Source organism: Epinephelus fuscoguttatus, linkage group LG6 (genome assembly GCF_011397635.1).
Source record: "Epinephelus fuscoguttatus linkage group LG6, E.fuscoguttatus.final_Chr_v1".
NCBI lineage: Eukaryota > Metazoa > Chordata > Actinopteri > Perciformes > Serranidae > Epinephelus > Epinephelus fuscoguttatus.
The window spans coordinates 44,456,445-44,478,041 of record NC_064757.1 but is presented as its reverse complement, the minus strand read 5'-3'; the positions used below and the strand labels follow the sequence as shown (position 1 = coordinate 44,478,041).

At 43.0% G+C, this 21,597-nt stretch overlaps 1 long non-coding RNA gene across 1 annotated transcript; it reads left to right on the top strand.

Moving 5' to 3' along the window:
- The first annotated feature begins 2,167 nt into the window (after positions 1-2,167).
- Positions 2,168-20,446, top strand: LOC125890838 (uncharacterized). The gene is made up of 4 exons (XR_007449588.1): positions 2,168-2,260; positions 16,000-16,156; positions 20,176-20,253; positions 20,349-20,446. It is a non-coding gene; the product is annotated as an uncharacterized LOC125890838 (long non-coding RNA).
- The last annotated feature ends 1,151 nt before the right edge of the window (positions 20,447-21,597 follow it).

The following is a 21,597-nucleotide window of genomic DNA, read 5'->3' as shown; positions in this document are numbered from 1 at the left end:
CCTCCATAATATGCACAGTTTCACCTACAGGCAGCCAATCCTGAGCTGCGCACATGTCCTGGCACCTGTCACCTGTCCTCCGCTACCGTCCTCACCTGTGTGTTTGTGTGAGACGTGTGTCTCTTATCCAGCTCTAATTTTATTTCATTTTTTTAAATCCAAAGAGTCGGACTGTCAGAAGCTCAAAGTGATAATCAGAGACTGGAAGAGATTCACACGGACTGTCAGGAGGCTTCACATCAGCCCTGCACACACACACACACACACACACACACACACACACTGAGCATATAGGCAGAGTGCTGTCAGAAAGTGGGCTGTGCGTTACTTTGCATTGTGGCTGTCACAGCATCGACTAGCTGTCATATTCACGCTGCAGGTTTCTGTGGAAGACGAACAAATTCACATCTGACTTTATTAAGAGACTCCAGAGCAATATTTAGTCCCTGTGTGTGTGTGTGTGTGTGTGTGTGTGTGTGTGTGTGTGTGTGTAAGAAAGACAGAGTAAGAGTCTATAACACCATTCAGTGCAGCACCCCAACACAAACTAGACTCGTGACCAGAGTTAAATCAGCTCCTCTCTAACAGAGTTCGTCATCATGAACATATCCTGCTGTACTTTGTGATCTTTCACATATTTTTGTCCCTGTTGAGCTTCCATCTTTCACACTGCAGCAGCACCAGTTGAGGCAAGTGTTATCTTTGAGACTATAAGCTTAAACAGTGCCTTGTTGTAATTATATGTGCTCATGCTGACTGACTGCAGAGTTGTCACAGTTTTTGAATGAGTGGATATTGACCAAATATTGATTAATTGCGTCCAATCAAATATTTTGCAAAACATTTTAAAAGCATTTTTACTTTCATCAAGTTACTGTTGGACTGTTGGTTGATGCTCTGTATGAGTCAGCAGTAAAATCTGCAGAAAATATACAAAATGATCCTAGAATTTTTATTTTGCCATATTACTATGAAGTAACGTTAGTCTGCTGCTGCAACCACCAAGCAAGTTATTAGCCTTAAAGTTACGACTTAAATTGTAACCTTTTCCATTAAATACAAAAGCCAGATGTGTCTGTTTTTTGTTTGTTTTTGTCCACTTGAAAAGGAGCTTTAGTGACAAACAGATGACGCTTCAGATTTGTTACTGTAAGGGCCATTTAATAGTTGACACACGCAATATGTGCAAGCGACATGAGCAACGCACTTCCTTTCATAGTCAATACACTGAACGCAAGCGACGCGGGCGACTTGAAATGCAATACATCGCTCGCGCAATAGGTGGTAGCAGAGTCACCGGTACATTCCGGCTAGCTAGTGCTGCTATTTTATCAGAGTGCAGGGCACTAGAACTGTCACATAAATGGGGGTGTGCCCGTACAAGTTTGCAAAGTTTTTCCTCCTCACCCGCCATATTTCATACCTGCTTCTTCTGTGAATAACAAAAAGTGGTTAACTTCAAGTGCGTCGCTTTCATTATCACCCCCGCTGGCAACGCATGGTATTACACGCGTTGCTGCGTCGTGTATCAAAAAAAAAAAATGGACAACACATTTTGAGGCGCAAGCACGCATCATGGCGGACAATGCATCTTGCGTGCCTTTCCATCAACTATGAAACGGCCCTAAGGGCTCATTTATTCTCCCTTTACGTGCATAAATAGATAACTCAATCGTTGTTAACGTCACTGCCTACATACTACCATGTGTCCTTTATGTCAGGACAGATAGATCCAACAGATGGCACTAGAGGGCGGAGTCAAAGGCTACAGGCAACAAAAGGTAATAACGTTAGCATGTTATATTGGACGGTTGTTTTGTCAGTGAACCTTGTGAGCTGTAATGGAGCTGAATTTTGTAACGTCACCTTTGTTAAATGTTGCTGTTGTCCCTGGCTTCATATGAGGAGAGGAAAAGTCTGCTAGCTGCTAGGCTAATTTATACAATGTAAAATGCCATAGATTTGTGCTAATAATGTTAGCATGTTGTATTGGTGGGGGAAATGTGTCCAGATAAAGACAAGTGTTTGTCTGTGAATGCTGCGAGTTATAGTGAAGCTGATTTGTGTACTTGTGTTTAAAATTGTCTCTACTAAGCCATGTTTAATGTGTGTTTAATGTGTGTTTTGAATCAACTAGACTTTACAGCACTTCACAGAAACCCCACCGCAGACTACTGCTTTGGAGGTGTAACTGCAGAGTGACACAGACACACCACCGCATGAGTATGAATGCTCACAACGGCGTAGGAAACATGCATAGGTAAGTAAGTCAGTATAAATCCCGCTTTAATGAGCTGTAAGGCCGTTGTGTTGTTAAAAATCAGCAAACAGCCTGATCTTTATCACGATTTTTTTCCCAACCCGATGATAGTTTGGGGGCTTTTATTCACTAACTAGCAACAGATTGTAAGGGTGCATTTTACAAACACCTCCTGCAGAAGAACAAGGTTTTTCCTCGGTTATGAATTTCGGGAATCAAGATCAAATATTTGATTTTCTCCCATGAATGTGAATAAAACCTGACAGTCCTTGTGGCCTTTGCTCTTATCAGGCTGTAGTTCACCCTCTAAGTCCTCCCCTCCTCCTGAACACAGCTCCATTCACACTGTGCTCTTCCTGTCTCTTTCAGGTTGAGAATAATGTAGGTAAACCTGCATCCTTAACCTCCCACTATCACTTAAACTGAAGAGTAATGGTGCATCCACTTTTCCAGCTTCACCTCCACCTCTAAAATTTTCACTTTGACTCCAGAATAATGCATCTGCATCTGTTTTCCCCGCTCACTCTAACCTCTCGCTCTCACATGACTCCAGTATAATGGAGATGTATTTATTTTTACACTCTGCGTCTCGACCCCCCGTCGCTATCAATCTGGCTTTAGAATAATGTAGGCACATCTGTTCTGCTCACCCTCCTAACCCCTCAATTTCCCCGCCACTTCAGGATAATGTAGGTGCATCTATTATCTCCGCTCACACCAGCGCTGCTGTCTCCGACCCGTTTTTAGAATAATGTAGCTGCATTTACAACCACAGCCGGCCCCCTCCTAACCTCTCACGCTATCACTGCACGGTCAGGAAATAAATAAAACACAGCACAAAGTGCAGCTTCTCTGTTTAAGCTTCAAAATCGTGCCGAGGTATTTATTATTTCAGCTCATCATTTTCACCAGGCGTTCTCAGGTTTCCATATTCTCTCCATCGGCTACTTTAACTTTCTCCTCTTTTCTCCGGAGAACACAGACGAGGTGTGGGGAGGGAAGAGAATGAAACAAAAAGCACTCTGTAGCAGATAACAGTGTTGTTGCAGCGTAACCCCCGGCTTTTATTTATCATATCTCCAAATGGCGGTGTAGCTGTTGTGCTGTGGTCAGGATACAGTGACCTTAGTTGATCAACTACCCCCCTCAGCAGCCTGATAAGAGGGCTAATATAACAGCGAGCGAGGGGGGAAGGTTGTACTGTAATTATTTCTGCGCTGTCAGAGGGGGAACAGACCGCGGCCCCCCTGCCGATTCAAATCTGAGGGGAAACTAAAAAGAGGAGGAGGAGGAGGAGGAGGAAGGAAGGGCTGCAACAACAACAACAACGCCAGTGAGACAAATATCAGCCGGCCGCCGCGACACGCCTGAAATTGGACCAGTTTGTCATGCACAGTGCTGCCACACACACACACACACACACGGACATCTGAGATGCCATACAGGACTTAATTCAAACTTTACTGGTTGCACACACACAGAAATACTCAGAAGTATATTTGTGAAAAAACGTTTGGAACATGCAGCAATTCACGTCCCGTGCACGCTCAGTTACAGACAAACAACATGAATAAACACTTAAATTCAAATAAACCAAAGGGTCAAACCCACATGAGCTCACAAGAAACTAGAGCCCTTTTTACACAGAGATGGCGCTATAGGGCCGCTATGAAGTCCCTTCTTTATGCCGCCTTTGCATTTTTACCAACCCGGTCTCACTCTGAAGTCGCTGAAAACTGGCGCCTGGTCAGCGACTTCCAGTGTCAGACACCAAAAAAAAAAGCCATCCTTTCATGTTGGCATGATGTGCAGTCGGTCGGCATTGTTGTTTAACAGCGGCCGGCAGCATCACGGGGAAACACAGCGGGGCAACAATTACAGTTAAAGCGGGAGAAGTTCGGGGCGTCGGTGGCTTAGTGGCAGAGCAGGCGCCCCATGTACAAGGCTGTTGCCGCAGCGGCCTAGGTTCAAATCCAGCCTGTGGCCCTTTGCTGCATGTCATCCCCCCTCTCTCTCTCCCCCCTTCACGCTTGACTATCCTATCTATAAAGGCAAAATGCCCAAAAAAATATCTTTAAAGTGAGAGAAGTTCAAGTAAGGCAAGTGGGAAGGGTGGTCAATGGGTCCAACAACCACCGACTTTCACCCGGGAGCCTGTGTTTGCTTCCTTTAAGACTGTAAAGCCAAACCCTGTTCTTTTTTCCTAAACCTAACCACATGTGTTTGTTGTTGAAGGGAAAAAAACATCAATTTGCAGTGCTGTAGCGACGTAGTGCTTTTATTTTGAAAGAGACTGTATGCAAACTGTACATTTCCTGTGAAAACAGAAGTGTATTTTGAAAACAGACAATGCATGTAACACGCTGAAGTTGATGCCGGAAGTCACTGACCAAGCACCAGTTTTTGACAGCTTCGGAGTGAGACCAGGTTGCTTTGACACTTCAAAGTGCCAGGGATCAAACTACCGACCTTTACGATTGGTAGATGTTTATTAATTAACGCACATGTCAGGAATTGTCCATCGTTAGACTGTGACCTGTATACTTATAACTAAAGCTAGCAGTGCACTTTTAGCTTCTAACATTGAGGTCAAGTGTAAGCAAAGTCAACCAAGACTACTCCAAGTTTTACTCCTCTATTTTCGGAAAAATTAGATGGTCCACAAAGTCTGGAGAGACGGCAGATGTGTCTCCAGCTGTTAAAAACACCCTCGGGCTGGGACAGAGGTAGTTGGTACAAAAAGGAAGCATTTGCTAACTTTGCAAGATGAGGATACTTTGACTGACAATGCAAGAGGGTTGCAGTTGAGGGAAATGGCGTCCTTGTCTCCAGCATTCGGTTCTGTGGATTTCAGGATGATCTTTTTGAGAGGTAGAATCATTGGAACTGAAGGTGTGCTAGGATCACATCCTGATCAGACACATGAACATCTTTTTTGTTGATCGCTTTCTCCAAGTTAAAAGGAATCATGTCATTACTGGAGTTTAAGCGTGTGGGAAAGTCATGAACGAGGAAGTGTTTTAGTTTCTTCAGGATCACCTTTTCCAAAACATGCAGCAGTTCTGAGGTGGAAGAGGACACAACCTGTCTGATTCTTCTGAGGAGTCGGGGCACTTGTTTCTCTTCCCTTGATGCTAAATGTATAGTGAGCTCAAAGCATCCTTCTGTTGGACGCAGTCAAGCTTCACAGAAAGCACTGACAATGTTTTTTGTCGGTCATGATTGCAGTACTTGTCCCTGGTTTCTTCAGTTTCCACTCTGATACTTCCTCCTTTAGTTTCTCTGCCAGATGTGTGCTCTGATGCTGTTCATTAAGGGGCTGAGTTTGCAGGAACGGACTTTTCATTTCCCACTTGGGAGTGATGTTGTGGGCCGTCACTGTTAAGTAGCTCTCTGTAGCGCTGGAGGTCCATCCATCGGTGGAGCGCTCAACTGCTGGAGCGGTTGATAATTCCTGAACAACTGCAGCTTGTGATCGTTAATACGGGGCAGCCACAATGAATGGACTTAGCATCAGTTATTGTTTCAGCAAAACCTGATTCTGCTGTGAGAAGCTGCTTAAAGACTGTGAGAGGGACTTCCGTCATAAATGACTGCTTGACATGTTTCCACAGACACACAGTTTCCGTCTGATCCACTAATCTTTCTGTCCATTGTCTCTGCGACTAACTGTCCAAACAGTGGATCTAAATGTCATAGGACGATACTCCAGCTCGCTGCCTAAACCTTACCACATGCGTGTGTTGGCAGAACCAAACTTCAGATGACTGGGAAATTGCCAATATGCATTAATCTTTGGTCACTTCAGTGACTTCTGTTGTCTTGCTAAAAGTATGCGACGACAAGCTAGCTCGCACTTCTGCCAGTGTTCAATGAGCATGTGCTTGGCATCACAGCCATGGACCACAGCGGAAGCAACCGCCTTTAAAAATGCTTTCCTTTTTTAGGGGGAACGCGATTACTGCGCGGCAGAGCAAAGGTCCTTTCAGGCTAAATTTTGGCGAGGGAACAACTGGCATGGCTTCTTTCAAATGGGTTCCTTCAACTCTCATCTTAAAGGGATAGTGCACCCAAAAATGAAAATTCAGCCATTATCTACTCACCCATATGCCGAGGGAGGCTCAGGTGAAGTTTTAGAGTCCTCACATCACTTGCAGAGATCCAAGGGGAGAGGAGGTAGCAACACAACTCCACCTAATGGAGGCTGACGGCGCCCCAGATTCAAACGTCCAAAAACACATCATTGAAACCACAAAATATCTCCATACTGCTCGTCCGTAGTGATCAGGGGTCACGTTAACTGGATATTCTCGGTCATTGACCGTTTTTTTACAACAATGACCGGAAAATCTGAAGGCCGTCGGTCATTTTGACCATTTGCAATTACCACCCCTGCCCACTTGGCGGCGGAGTGCACAGTCAGTGGTTTAAGTGGCTGCCGTTTTCACACTGCAGAGAAAAGGTCATTCATCTGCTTCATGTAGCGTTGTTGACATAACACCCTGGACACACCGGATGCGGAACCGAGGCACGGCGCCCAGCAGCGGAGGCAGTTTTCAATCGGCGCCCATGTTAACCTATCTGACTGTCCACACAGGCCGCTGAGCAGAGCGGAGCGCCCGCGGAGGCAACGCTTCAGTTTGGTGTCTGGTCTATTTTTCACGGGAGCCGTGAACGCTTCTGTCAAGCTGGATCGAGCAGATCATACCAAACAGGAAGTCGGACACAGAAAAGACGAGAGAGAGAATCCGGCCAATTTTCAAAATAAAATAACAGCACACACTGAGTGAGGAACGTGAGGAGAAAATACCGTGTTTATAATTTAAAATAACACAACAGTGCATAACCAAACACATTTTTCAATACCATAATCACTTCATTACAATTTTAATTTTGTGTCACCGAGCCTACAGACATAACTACATAACGCCCTGGACACAACGGACGCATTAGTGCTGTCCGGTGTGTCCAGGGCGAAGCCTAATGGCACGGGTGTGTGGATTTCTGTTCATCTTTTCATTCATGTCCTTATTAATGCACACTTTATAACTTGCTTGTTGAATTTATTAAAAACGAACGAATGAAAACTAAATGTCTTTGAATATCTTTATTATCATTTAAAAACAAAAATTAAAATGACCAGTAAAAATAGATTACGACTGGATTTTTATGACCCTGTCGGTCAAAATGACCGGCGACAAAAAAGTCTAGCGCAGCATCTGGTAGTGATCCAAGTGTCCTGAAGCCCCGACATAAAAAGTTGTTTGGAAAAACGTCATTTGAACTCTGTTTTTAGCCTCATTGTAGCCTGTAGCTTGTGTTGCTACCTCCTCTCCCCTTGGATCCTCCCTCGGCATATGGGTGAGTAGATAATGGCTGAATTTTCATTTTTGGGTGCACTATCCCTTTAAGATACTTGAATAAAAATGGGTTCTGTGGGTAAACACAAGTCTCCCCTGACTTTCAGAAGGCTTATTCCCAGTTTTCTTCCTTACAATCACTCCGTCAAATTAATGGAGTTAAGTAAAAGGAAAACCAGTCTATTTGACGAACAATGGATCAAATAACTTATATAGAGAAATAACACATTACAGCAGAATTCTTGTAAAATTCAAAATGTTAATTGTACCAGTATTCGTCTAAACACATCTGATAATTAGTACCTATAACATAAGAACCCAAAGTACATCAGTATGCAATTATTAACTCTCCATATTGGCATAGTTTTCAGTACAACAGTGTAGCAGAATTCCCGAAATTCACGGTGTCCCACCCCAAGATTTTAAGTGGCCCCATCTTATGAAGAACTTCTGGGGTCGCCTCTGACTGTAACCCTAGAACTAAGGTGCCTAACCTAGAACACCCCAATTATTCACACACACTACAAAAATGAAGTCTTGGTAATGTGTATCTTTGTTTTCTCAGGCCTTTGCTTTGTTCCTCTTTTTCTTTCTCTCTCACCCATCACTCCTCTTCTTCCGTGTACAGTCATGATTCCTGTCTCTAATCTGTGTGCACAAAGTGTTCATTAGCTCAAACATCGTTGTTGTTTCAGGGTTCTGTTTGAGAACGTTTCTGTGCTGTCGTTCCCACACCGTCCTTTTGTCTGTTCTCTTCTCTCCAGCTCAAACCTTCTGTCATATTTGATCTCATTTGATGCATCAGAAACAACCACAGTCAAACTTTCCTCCTCAACACATGGTTCACAGACAGCGAGCGGCTGATTTATAAGAGACTTTGGTCGTTTTTAAAGCCGCCTGGAAGTCCTGAATTCAACCCAAGTTTGTTTGACCTTGAAAACAACAAACAAGAAACCCAAAGCTGCCGTGTAGCTGCTGCAGCATATAATTGTTAAGAACCCCCCCAAAAAGTGTCAATTGTGGCTTTTATTGTGAAGCCGGGAGGATGTATGGGCCGGTGTCGCCCGGTGATAGATGACACGATACCCAGCTTTCCTGATTTCGCAAATTTCTATGAAATGTGTCCTGAGTTCATGAAGGCGAGGAGATAAGAGGCTGGAAGAGGCTCGCCGGCCAATAGGATTCATCCATTTCTGCCTCTTATCTGCTGATAGAGGAGGACCCTCTCCTTCCTCTCCTTTCTCCTCCTTCCCTCCTCTTTTTTTCAACTTCTTCCCTTTGCTTCTTCATCACCATCCTTTACCTCCTGTCTCCTTCTCACTTCTTTCCCCCTCCGCTCTTCTTTCATCTTCCTCCTTTTTGTCTCCTCTCTTCATCTCCTCTTTCTTGTCACAGAGCTGTTGTTTTTTCTTTCTCTTCCTCACTCCTCCTCGTCTCAGCGCTCTTGTTTTTCTTACTCCTCGTCCTCTGCCTCTTCTTACTCATACCTTCCTTTTCACTCCTCATCTCCTCCTTTTATCTTCTTTTTAAAAACAAAGAGCATTTAGTCAGGGCATAACAAGTGGAGATTAAAGAGTTCAGATAGGACACAACAGTTAAAGAATACAGGGTTCAGTTTGCAGTTAAAGGTCCAGTGTGTTGCATTTCATGGGACGTATTGTCAGAAACAGAAAATACTATGATTTCTTAAGTGTCTAATCACCTGAAACTAAGAATCGCTGTGTTTTTGTTACCTTAAAATGAGCTGTTCAGTCCATATGTAACGGGTTCTCCTCCACAGAGTAGTAGTAGTACAGTAGCCCACAACAGGCAAACCAAATATTGGCTCTAGACCGGGCTCTTCGCTTTTTCAGCCATTGTAGTTCTCTTCATAGTTCTTGGCACAACACAGGAAAAGTTTCAGTCAGTTGAAGTCTGCAACCTCACCACTAGATGGCACTAAATCCCACACACTAGACTTTTAGCAAGTCCATATTTCAACTTGGACATAACCGTTAAAGAATACAGCCTTGTGAAAATATTGACGTGCTGGCCATCTGGCTTACCCGAACAAATCTCGGTGGGCCGGCATGTCAGTGGACTGTCAAGATATCCATCCATGTTTCTACGGGCCGTCTGGGCTGATCCGTCTCTTCACCAGCTGTCTCACAAACCTCCTTGTTCCTGGCCAAGCTCATGTGTTCGAACGTGTTTAATCGAACCAGTGTTTGGTTTGTCTGCTCTGGGCTACAGTAGAAACATGGTGTTGAACTTTGTGATCTCTGTAGACCAGGACCTGCTCCTCATGTAGATATAAACGGCTCATTCAAAGGTAACGAAACACAACGATTCTTTTTTTCAGATTATACACTAAAGAAAACATACTTATTATTCTGTATTCCATTTCTGCCAAAACATCCCCTTAAAGCCTGCGCACTGAACCTTTAAGACACAAATGTATTGGCCTGGATGTGACCTGGACTGGATCAAATGTTACGCAGATGCTAAAGGTTTGGTTAGGCTGCTGTCAGCCCTAGAGTGGTCTCCCCTGGTCTGAATCAGGGACTCATGTTGTTCCAAAGTTGTATAATTGCCTAGAGTTGGTTGGTGTTCTCACGGCAGCATTTACAAGAGGACCAGATCAAATGCCTTGTGTGAGAAAGCTGCTCTTGATTGGTCAGAATTTCCATGTGGGAAAAATCCAGGAAGTAAAGCAAACGTTGAAGAAGAGTACACTTGCAAGATAAATGTGACACTTTCTAATGTCACAATGGAGGGACAACTACGCAGGTTGATTTTAGCGCTGCTCATCGTGGACTATATTGCTGTCATTGTTCATTTTAGTCAAAGCATACAGTTTGAAAACGAGGCAAATGCGGCTCCAACTAGAAAACAATGTTTTGATGCATTGGATGTGCTGAATGTGCATATTAAGGCAGTACAGGAGGAGGTGCACATTAATAATCCTCCAGGACTGTAACATGCTCATGTTTAACCCAAACAATGTGTCATGTGACTGCAGTTGCTTCACATCCAGGTCGGAACACCTTCTCACCACAAACCAACCGCACCAGAGTTTCATTTGTTTTGGTGTGTTCACACCTGCACAAATGAACCACACTGAGGGGGCAAATGAACTTGAGTTTGATTGAACCGGATCCCACAGGGCAGGTGTGAAAGCACCCTTAAACATGCTGATTTATAGGCTTACTGTACGTATGAATATAGAAGAGACACAACATAATACCAATAGACCAGAAGCTGTAATAGAACACTGTGTTATTTCAGATTTTGTAGAGCAGCCACACGGCACAGAGGTTAAGTCGTGCAGCGTTTCCTTGGTGTGCTGGCAGAGCTCAGCGCTGATTCGCTCTGTGTGTTTTACTGAAAAACAGGTTCCAAGTGTTTGTCTCTAAAAACCTCAGAGGCGCTCCGAAGCTTCTGGTAAAACTGCCAGCGCTGCCGTTCGTCCGGCCGAGACACTTGATCTTCTTTAAGACACTTCAACCCTTTTTTTCTGTCTTTTTGTTTTTTTTTAAGATCCCTTAAAACAACATTGATTGTTTCCCAGAATGACTTTCTGTCGCCGTGGTAATGATTATGCAGATGTGGCACAACCTTTCCGTTTGACGGGCGGTTCCCACGGGGGAGGCGGTGACACGGCGGCTGCTGCCACGCCGACAGGCGACCGACATGCCCCCTCCTCTCCACCCCCACCCGACCCCTCTCCTTGTGCTTAGTCTGGCCTTTTCCTGGAAGGTGGAGGAGGTGATGGAGGAGGTGATGGAGGAGGTGATGGAGGAGGTGATGGAGGAGCAGCGGCTCTGTTTAAATCAACACTGTTATCTTAAAATGAAAGATTCTATTACAACTCATTACCTGAAATGCTTTAAAGCATCAAAACCACATTCACAAAAGTTCAGTCAGAATATCATCAATGATAATAATGATATTATTATTATTTGTAAAGCACAGTTCATACAGCAAGAGCAACTCAAAGTGCTTTATATCATAAAAATAAATAAATAATTTTATGGCTAAAATATTATTGATGCTTTGCTTTACAATTATGTCAATATGTATTTGTTTTTAAAATTATTATTTATTTATTTATTTATTTTCATGACTATAAAAGAGATTAGAAGGTTGCATTTTATATGCTCAACTAAATAAAATAAAAAAAATCACAAATCAAGAGTTTAAATGAAATTATTATACTAAAGGGATTATTTATGTTTTCAAAACATTTCAGGAAAGAAAATCACATTATTTTCTTTAGGTTTGTATTCAATATTGCAATATCTTTTTAATGTTTACACTAATACTGCTAATACAGATACAGCATCAACATTTTACGAGACACACACACAAAGAAAAACCATACATATGACATTAAAATATTAAATGTGTAACAACTTAACAGGAAAAATTCATACTGCAAAAAAGTCATTGGTCGTCGTCATTTTAAAAATCAACTTACTGAGTTGTTTATTAAATTAAAAATATTTTTTTGGTAGGTTTTTGTCATATAAAGTCAAACTTTTCCAGTCAGATTTGAGTAAGAATAATAACCAAAAAATATTGTATATGAATACATTGTTTGAAATTATATTATTTGATAATTAATGTAAAAGATTACATTTTTAATTTACAAGAACAAAAGATATGTATTATTAAATACTGAATGTGAATAAACTGTATACATTTCTGAAATACAGTTTGTATTTTGCACCATTGATTGGACCATTCCAGTCAGATGTGAGTTAGGACAATAACCAAAAAATATTACATTTGAATACGACTTTGAGAATATGCAACTTGATAATTAATGTAAAAGATTTCATATTTAATTCATAAAAATAGAAAAAATACATCCCTCTCTGTTTATATGTATTTTTCAAATTTTATCTAACTCATTTTGAACCAGGTAAGTCATGCTGAGATCAACAAATGTTTTTTCAAGGGAGAAAAAGTTACAGGAACACCAACACAATAAAAACATATACCTATATAAACATGTAGAAATATTATAACACCTATGCACAATGACAAACCGAACTTTCTGAGGCACAGTATGTAGTTTTGCATCTTTCAGTAGAGACTGTAGCGACACTGTTTGTCTCACATCAGTTAACATTTGGTAAACTGCGTAACATTAGAAAAAAACTTCTTTTTTCTCTGCTTACAAAATAAAAGATAAAATAAATCAATTTCTGTTTCCTGTCTGTAACCTTTGGAGTAACTGCAGTCATGTACCTGATTGCACTGCTGAAATGAGACAAACAGACTGTGTAAAGAAAACACTGTGACATGATGACGTACACGTGTTTGCACTGTGACAGTTAAACCTCCTCGTGTCCTCTCACTGCTCCTCCCTCCTCCAATGACAGCCCTGCACTGATTTATTCTCTTGGATGATTGGCTGTCTGCCGTCTCATTGACAGCGAACCTTCTTCATCATATCTCCACTTTTCCTCTCCTCCTCTTCTTCTTCTCCGAATCATTTTTCCTTTCATATTAAGTTTTTTTTCTGCCCTCCCTCTGCTCTGCCACAGGATTTTATTTGACAGGAAATATTCCAGGCGATGTGGTGTGGTTGTAGATCTCGGGCCGTGGCAGACGGTATTGATCGGGCTGATTTGCATACATAAATCTATTGGCTATCTGACACTTGCCAATATTCTGGGCAGCAGGGAGTGGCGGTGCTGAGTCGGCCAGGTCACATTATCATTGGTGATGGAGCTTTGATGAAGTGTGACAGCGCTGCACAGCTGCTGACTGACTGGCTGAGAGACTGCACTGTAAAAACTGACGGGCCAAATCTAACAGCAGCCTGTGGCCTGTCAAGGATATATTTACATACAATAATAACAAATAACCTCAAGACAAAAAAAATATCCTTTCATGACAATTAACTAATAGATTATATCCATAAAACCATATTGTTATTTCATATAAATTACCATATTTACGACACCATGTCAGTTTACACTTGTAACGTGCATTGTGTCTTCTCAAAATACACTTCTGTTTCACAGGACATATAGTTTCTGCTCATTAGCTGCACACACCTCATAGTTACATTTATTTCCTCGTGCAACAAGAGCATGTGGTTAAATGTAGAAAAAAACATCACGGTTTGGCTCTACGTTCATACAGGAAGCGGATAGCAGCCTCCTGTGTCTGTGGTTTGTTGGATCCTCCCACCCTATAGGGACTTTCCAGCTCTTGTTTTTACCAGTGGTGTTTCAAATTGACACTGTCTGGCAGCATTATAAACTGACGCACCTTTTGCATCAACCCGACCTCTTTCAGAAGTCGTCTAATACCAGCGCTTGGGTAGTGACTGCCATTTAACCCTAAAGGCCCTGACACACCAAGCCAGCGGTCGGCCGTCGACCAAAGTCGGGCCGTCAATGAGTGTCTGTTGGCCTAGTTTTTGCCACGTGTCCTGCACCGTCCGCACTTCAGTGGCTTTTCAGCCGATTGAGCATGTTGAATCCGCGGCGGAGCTTGTCGGTGAGAGAGATCACTCTGATTGGCTGTTCAGGTTTTATTTCCTCGCCCCTGTAGCGGGTGAATCTGCCTGTAGTGAAACCGGGCTAACCGGTGCTTCCTCCTCAGGCTCCACTTCACTCAGCTGCCCCACAGACCCGCTGCTTCTTCACACTTTAACCTGAATAACAAACCGGAGCTAGCTGGGAGCGGCTAGCGGAGCGTTAGCCGCAGCATGACCGGAGGGAAGCACAGCCAGTTAGCCTCCGCTAGCCTCTGAGCTAGCCCCGGCTCTCCGTTTGGATCCAACCGGAGCACCGAGCCCTGGTTTGTTATTCAGGTTAAAGTGGGAAGAAGCAGCGGGTTTATCGGGCAGCTGAGTGAAGTGGAACCTGCGGAGGAAACACCGGGACCGTCTGGATGTAATAGTCCGTGGAGGTGCTGCGGTGCTCGGCTGCACAGATAGGAAACCCCTCGGCTGACAGGATGTACCACTCTCTCACTCCGCTCTCTCTCACGCAGGCGCAGAACGTACGTGCCACTTGGCCGTCGGATGTAGTCCGTGTAGTGTGTTCAAATGCAACTGACACAGGGCGACGTGAGGCGACGTAGACGACGCAACAGTTGGCTTTCGTCACCGCTAGTTCTTTGTCGGTTTGGTGTGTCCGCACCTTAAGGACACTCATGATGGCCGAGTGGGTCAACGACTCTAAGGGTCCACACCCGCAGAGTTTAAAGCCTGCAACTCTGTTAGAAGTGAAGAAGACTCTTGGATGAGATGTGAAACATCTTCAAGAACCTCAAGCAAGTCCAGTTGCCTACAATATAGCACTTAAGATTCCGGCGTCAGACACCAAAGCCATCCTTTCATGTCTATGAGATGCACGACAGGTCGCCTTATGGCATCAAGAGGAAATGCAGCGGGACAACAACGTAAGTTAGGGGGGCAAAAGTCTGAGTAGGGTGAGTGTGAGTGGTGGTCAGTGGGTCCAACAACCAGGGACCTTCACACATGAAATCAGTGTTCAGTGTCCGTAAGTCTGTAAAGCCAAACCCTGTTCTTTTTTCCTAAACCCAACCACGTTCGTGTGTTGGGAAAACATAGCCATGTGTGTTTGTTGTTGAAGGAAAAAAACATGAATTTGCGCCCGCCTCACTCTGACTTTTGCTGCCTTAAATTTCATTCTTGTACCGTTGGGTTTCTCCCTCATGCAGCCAGGCAATGTTAAACTATAACAGCGACCGGCCAGGTGTCATGCCGACATTAAAGGAAGGCTTTTCTCGTCTGTGTCTGACGCCAGAAGTCACTGCCCAAGTGGCAGAGACCGGGTTGTGCACGTCATATCTTGATGTGGAAAGTGAATGACCAAACGTTGATACGTGATGAGGTCAGAGTTGGAATGGTTTGGCAGAAACCACCACATGACAATGTAAGCAAAGTTACCAGCCTGGGTGTCCTCACTCTACAAAGACCGACTGACTGTGTTGGATTTCCTTGAGCCCACAGATGGGTACGAGACAGTATGATAATGTTGCACAGGAATTTTTCTTTTTTTGTTGTCTCTTTTTTGGACTGATATGATTTTATTTTTCAGATGCTCTGCTCTCCTTAATGCCATTTGAAAGAAAACTTTTACTGGGACCACAGAGAGCTTTGAGTACTGTATATAATTTATGTTGTCTTTGGGTGGACTGTTCCTTTAACAACACAACCCAGGAGCCTGTCTGTTGTGATGCAGGTTTAAACTGCTGACTGGAGGGAATAAAGGACGCATAAAGAATGAGCGGACAGACAGCTGACTGTCTGACTGGACTTTAAGAAAAGACAGAAAATATTTGTTTTGGCCTCTTTTGAATCAGAGATCAATAACAGCGAGAATAGGTTTTTTCCTTTATATTTAACAGGCAGAACCTGACGTGTTGCTGTACCTGGCGCTGAGCCTGGAAGGTAACAAACTCCAACCTGACTTTAGGACAAATTGGACCATTTACACAAGCAAAAACACAAATCTGCTCAGTTTGAGCTCGGCTGTGGAGCTGCGAAGAGAAAAGACGAGTCGAGGTAAGGTTCTTCCTTTTCTTTAATCTGGAGGAAGCTTTTATTTTCAGAAATGTGCCCGTCTGTTTGCCCAGCAAGCTCAGTCACCGTGATGTTAGTTAATGGTTATTTATTTGTTTGGGACTTCCAATATTTAAATATAAATCCAGCTGCTGTGTTTATGTGTAAGAAGTTAGCCACTTAGCAGGATTTCCAGAGCTTTCCAGTTTGTCCTGACTTCTGATAGGAGACTCTTATGGAACCGCTACAACCTTAAATCCCAGAGGTCAGTTGCACAAAGCACCTTAAGTTTGCTCCTCAAGTATGACACACAGTCACCAGCATGAAATATGCCAACATGAAATATCTCGCCAATAACCAACAGGAAGGATCCTGTTGCATAAACCGCAGAGCAGTCATTAGAGGGCTGGAAGAGCACAGCTTTCGGTCACAATCCTAAACTGACCTCAAAAATCATTTGCTCATAATGAAGTAGTGAGGCAGTGTAGTGTATCACTCGCTCAACTTGAACATTTTTTCAAACAGCTTGCACTCAAAACTTTTAGTTTAACACAACACAGTAACATAAAAGTTTTGAGTTCACCAAACATAAAATAAATGTGTCACATAACCCTCGTCTGAAGGAAATTTTGTCAGGTTAGCATTTTTTTTTTGTCATTTGAGCATTTGATTTCATGTCAGATGATCATACAAACAAATCTCTATTTCATCTCTCAGTATACCTTTCTTTTCAACAGTCTAAGATTTCCAGAGTCTGTGCACTAACTGTAGACTTAACTTAGAACCACTGTGAAACACATAAACATGAATCCCTGTGTAATGGATAACGTGAGTGATTTAGACCACAGTTTTCTTCATGCTCTTGTTCATTGGCCTTGAACTAATTAGGCGAAATCAGCTATACACACTTTCTTCAAATTAACTCAAAAATTGTTGACTAAACTTAACAAAAATATGTCAGGCTCACAAGGAATGAGTTTGTGAATATAAAGTTACTAGTCCATAGCCATTGGTAGCTTTGTCACCTTCTACCTATGCCAGTCCTCAATGCCTATGTGCAGTTTCACATAGATTGACCACGTCAGTGAGTAGAAAAACGTGGGACAGACAGAATGACTGACTGACAGAATGACACACTGACAGTTTCCGTGATTATGTACAGCATACCATACCATGACTTAGTCATACCAAACATTAGAAACAACACCAACATTGGTCCACAGGGGGAGCCACAGCGATCGGTCGCATTTTAGCCATTTTGAAGCATTTTTCTGTTGTTATAGCGCCACCCAGTTGCCAATTAGAGTTAAATTTCTCCAGTCACCTTGAGGCGTCCTGTTCTACATATCTACCAAGTTTAGTAAAAATCCATATGGCGGTTAGGCCTAGATAAGAAATGAGCTCTCTAGCGCCCCCATTTTGTTTGATGGGCTCAATAATGGAGGGGTCCCCTCAGATTATGTGTGGTCATATGCCTACAAAGGTGCGTGGTGATGGGTGAAACCCTTGAGATGTTCTACACCTTTATGTGATGAGCCACGCCCTCCGCAATATTCATTGCCTTATAGAAGCTCAGTTTTAGGAAGTTTTCCAACTTTTGCCAAGAGGGAACTTTAGATATTGCTCCCTAGATTATGTTCACCCAGTTTCATGCAGATCGCTCAAACTTCCTAGGAAGAGATCCATTTGAAGTGTTTTTCAAACAATTCAAAATGGCGGAAAATCTATATAAGCGGAAGTTATGGGTTCTTGAGGCAAATGTGTTCCTCATGAGGAGAGGCATCTCTGTGCAAAGTTTCATGTCTCTACCACATACGGGGCATGAGATATGCCCATTCAAAGTTTGACATTTCAATGGGTTGCTATAGCGCCCCCCTTTGGCCAACTGGTGTAATATTGCTTCACTGGCATCCTCCCATGACCCTCTACCACTGTGCCAAATTTCACATGGATTGACCAAGTCAGTGAGGAGAAAAACGTGGAACGCACACACACACACACACACAGAGTTTTCATCATTATATAGTAAGATAATGTAATTTTGACAATATGGGGCATCTGTGTAGACTTTGCATTAAAATTTCATGTCATGGATGGATTGGGGTTTACAGTGTAGCTCAAGCGAGATTACAACCATTGGAGATGATGAAGAAATCTGAATGACAGCAGAATGGAACAAACCAGTAATATAGTGAAAAGAATAATCTGTCCACGTCGGGATGTCTCGTCATACGGCTGTACAGACTAACACCGTCTACAACGCTGCCTCTGTGTAAGGGTACATTATTACGACTTCCTCCACTGTCTCCTTGTTTGCTGTCAGCTGAAACTTTTGACTCCGCCCTCTAGGACGTATCTACTTTCATACACATGAGTGTATACATGAAAGGTGGAGGTGTCCTAAACTGACAGACCAACCGTCAGAGGCTCCTGATCTCTCTGTATCGTGACCTCTTTAAATGAAGCACTGTCTTCCTGTGCTTCACTGATTTGATTTCGTTTCGATGTGATTTTTGATTTCGTTCAGAGACGTTTGATAAAAACTCTTGTATGACCTCAGACAGACGGATGATTACCACACGTGATGAATGTGACGTTATAAACAGGACATGCACTATTTTAAGTATTGCAGTGTTTGTGTGCACTTCTGTGCTTCGCCGCCACCTTTATCCTTTTTTTTTTTTTTTGAGTGAGTGTGTTTCTGCATCTTTGTGTGTGTGTGTGTGTGTGTGTGTGTGTGTGTGTGTGTGTGTGAAGCAGTGCAGCCTCCAGTTTCTTTGTTTCTGTCGGAGGAAAAGGTCAAAGCAGCAGAGAGAATTAATTGAAGAGTGAGAGAGCACAGCTGGCTCTGTCAGACCAGCCAGGCCTCCGTGTGTGTGTGTGTGTGTGTGTGTGTGTGTGTGTGTGTGTGTGTGTGTGTGTGTGTGTTTTATGAGCTGCAATTCTGCAACTTATTCAGTCAGATAAACATAAAAAAACCTGTTCCTCTCTCTGTTCTCCTTTGTATTTGTGTATTTGTGTATTTGTGTGTTTGCTTCAGCACAGTCATATCTGTGTATTCATATTTGTACGTATGTGTATTTGTGTGTTTGCTTCAGCACAGTCATATCTGTGTGTATTCATATTTGTACGTATGTGTATTTGTGTTTTCTGGAATCCTCTGCATGTATGAGCGTTACAACTATATAACGACCTGTATAACCACGATTTATTTAGAAGTAATCTATTAATACTTTTGTCTGTAAGCAGACAGATATTCAGGGATGATGCTAGAATTTAAACCTCATAAATGACTGTAATGGTTCATGATCATCTAATTAGTTAATCAGTCAGTCAGTGAGGTTGTTAGCACCATGTACAACTTTCATGGACTCTTGCCTTTATGTCCACTGGGTGAAACTACACAGGTACAATGCACAGCAGAGTGAGGAAGCCCTCACAGGTGAGATGATTTTGTTTTCCTTTGTGCAGCGTTGGCCAAAACCCCAATTTATCTCCCATGTCCAGGGTGTAATCACCGACAAGATCAACTTTAACATGAGGCATTTTCCAGAGTCAGAAAGCTGTGAACCTAGATGTTGCAGGTGGATGTGTATAAAATAGAAACAATGATAATTTCGTTGGCAAAAACTGTGACAACATTTTTTTTGTCAGTGACCTTTTTTTCCACGACATGAACAAGATGATGATGTGACGAAAATGAAAACTTACACTGTAGCAGCATCAGCCGTTAGAGCGAGTTGTGAGCTGTAATTCAGCAGTAAAAATGTGTCTGACTGTAGATGGTGTAGCTGCTGAATGGATCTGTTAGCAGTTAGCTCTGCTTGTTAGCCACTGAATGGCAGTGGAGCAAGCAGGCCGCCGGTCCTCACATCTGATCTCCGCAGGACTCCTCTCAGATCCGGACTCGAGAAGGTCTCTGGGTTGACGCTGTTTGACAGGCAGTTTCTCTGATGCTGTGTAGCATGTTTGAGATAGGTGGCTTGACCATATGCTGACACTTTTTTCTCCGATGCCTTAAGATCCAGACGTTGAGGAGGTTTTTACCAGAAGCTGAATCATCCACAGACGTCTCTTCCTCTTCAAAACAAACGGACCAGGTGATTTAAACCGATAAAAATACTTAGATTAACAACATTTAATAAAGCAGTTTCCGCTTACAAAGCGATGCTCTCTGTGTTCTGGGCTACTGTAGAAACATGGCAGTGCAACATGGCGATCTTGCTGTAGACGAGGACCTGCTCCCTGTGTAGATATAAACAGCTCATTCTGAGGTAACAAAACAAGAAGACGTACTTATATTATATTCCATTTCTACAAACACATCCCCCTAAATCTTACACACTGACCTCTAAGTACAATTTTAAGGTACTTGTACTTAATTATTCCATTTTATGCTACTTTAAAATGACTTTGCTTCATTTCAGAGGGAAATATTGTACTTTTAACGCACTATGTTTATTTGACAGCAATAATTTGATGTTAATTTGAAGAGTTTTCACACAAAACATCTGATCAACCTCTAAAATATGGTGCGTTTATAGACTTAAACACCCAAGAGTATAAACTAAATATAAATGCCTCCACCTCAACCAGCTAAAACAATAAAATGCTGCAAATAGTTTTTTGCCTTTACTTCACTAAAATTTGAAGTACTCAATACTTTATCCACTGCAGGTATGTGTGTGCACTCCTTTGGTTTTTACAGTATTTTCTGTGTACCTGTGTGAATACTCTGTGTGTGTGTGTTTATGTGTGTGTGCTCTTGATTTAATGTATACATTTGTGAGTGTGTGTGTGTGTGTGTGTGTGTGTGCTCCCTCATTACCTGGCAGTGTTCCCGGTGTTGTGTCGTCGTGGGAACGCACCGTGACAACCTGCTGCTTTCGTATGCAGGAGAACAGCACTGATGGCGGAGCAGAGTTAATAGCTCTTCTGTGGCGAAGCTCTGATCCTTCAACAACCCCCCCCCGCCACCGCCACTCTCCACCCCCCCACCACACCGTGATACAAACACCGAGTGGCACAATTTAATGAAGTTCTGTTCTTTAAAGCAAGTGGCGGTTTGCAGGGATGGAGGGATGGAGGATGGAGGGGAGGTATGAGAACCCCTCTGCTCCTTCAGCTCATCTGTTTCTTTGAATAGTTTCCACGAGCCGATCGATGCGCCGGTTTTCTCCTGGCCTTTCAGCGCTGTCACCCGTCATTGAGGGATGCAAATTCACGTCAGAAACTGGCCTGACACTTTTCCTGTCGAGGGGCCCGGCGCTCGAAAACGCCGCAGCTCAGCAATAAACGGGGTGAAGGCCTCGTTTCTCAGAAGGCCGACAGAGAGAAAGAGAGACCTTTTCCATCAAAGTTTTCTCTCTCCATCCTGACAAGATGAGGATGTGAAAGGACACCCGGTAAAGTTCATCTTTCTCTCTGGATGGAGAGGCAGCAGA